Below are 1036 nucleotides of genomic sequence, written 5' to 3' on the forward strand. Positions count from 1 at the left end.
CGAGGTCTTGGGCCACAGGGAATGGTAGGAGAAGAGCGCCGGCTCGAGCCTCCACCCGACTCCAACTGACTGCCGATCGCAGCCCCCACATCCCGTGCCCTTCCGCACTGACACGCTCTGGAGAAGGCCTTTACTGGCAGGATGGCCACTTGCCGGACGGAAGAGTCCCCCCGCGCAGCCGTCTGAACACATCCCCCAACCTCAATTCCGTCCTCCCGTCGCCTGCCTTGGACCCTGGACCACTTTCGAGTGTGGGCGTGGCGTGGCGTGGCGTGGCGTAGCTTGGCGAGGCGAGGCGTCCGCCGTCCCCACTCATCACACGACGAGCCAGCTGTCGTGTGTCTTTGGAGCTCGAATCCGCTCCGCGACGTCGGGTCGGGCCCGGCTTGCACGCCCCCGCTCTATATCTGTCGCGCCTCACCCCCCACCCCCTCCCCCCGTGTTGCTGCCCACTTTATTAGATCGCTATATCACGCGGAGGACACACAAGGAGGCCCCCGCTGTAAGTGGGCCCGGCCTCTTCGGTGCAGGCTCTCGCCAGAGACAAAGAGTCTTTCTCTCTCACTCTCACACCCAGGCGAAATGTTTCTCATGAAGCTTGCCAAAGTATTTCACTTTTTCGCTGAGGGGACTGTACTACTTACTTACTCAAGTAGTTCGTAATGATATGAGAGAAAACTAATCTCAGAACAATAACGATCCAAAATACTCGGCAAGCGTCTTTCGAACTTACAAGAAGCGCGAGTTGTTGTTCTGGCAGCAATGTGAAATTCCGATCCTGTATACTCGTTCTTCTCAAACCCTCCGCTCTTCCCCGCTCCCCGGACAGATCCCCCGCCCGTGCCCTGCGCCTGCCGCCGCCGCCTTCCTTACACACACAGAGAGAGCTCTTAAGTGCTCGCCGCTCCCGCCCGAGCTCGCGGAAACTTTGGCAACCCGCCCCGCGACCTTGCAGCCCCGTGGCATGGCGGGGCGTGGCGGGGCGTGGCGGGGCGTGGTGGCGGGTACACACCGGGCGGGCGCTTCCGTCACCGAG

General features: G+C 61.5%; 1 protein-coding gene across 2 annotated transcripts in view; it reads left to right on the forward strand.

Moving 5' to 3' along the window:
* LOC113212479 (calbindin-32) overlaps positions 1–1036 on the forward strand; it is an 81703-nt gene that overhangs the window by 34322 nt on the left and 46345 nt on the right. The window lies entirely within an intron of this gene.

The sequence above is a fragment of the Frankliniella occidentalis genome, unplaced genomic scaffold (assembly GCF_000697945.3).
Source record: "Frankliniella occidentalis isolate FOCC.00 unplaced genomic scaffold, Focc_3.1 Scaffold35, whole genome shotgun sequence".
In the NCBI taxonomy this organism is placed as follows: Eukaryota; Metazoa; Arthropoda; class Insecta; order Thysanoptera; family Thripidae; genus Frankliniella; species Frankliniella occidentalis.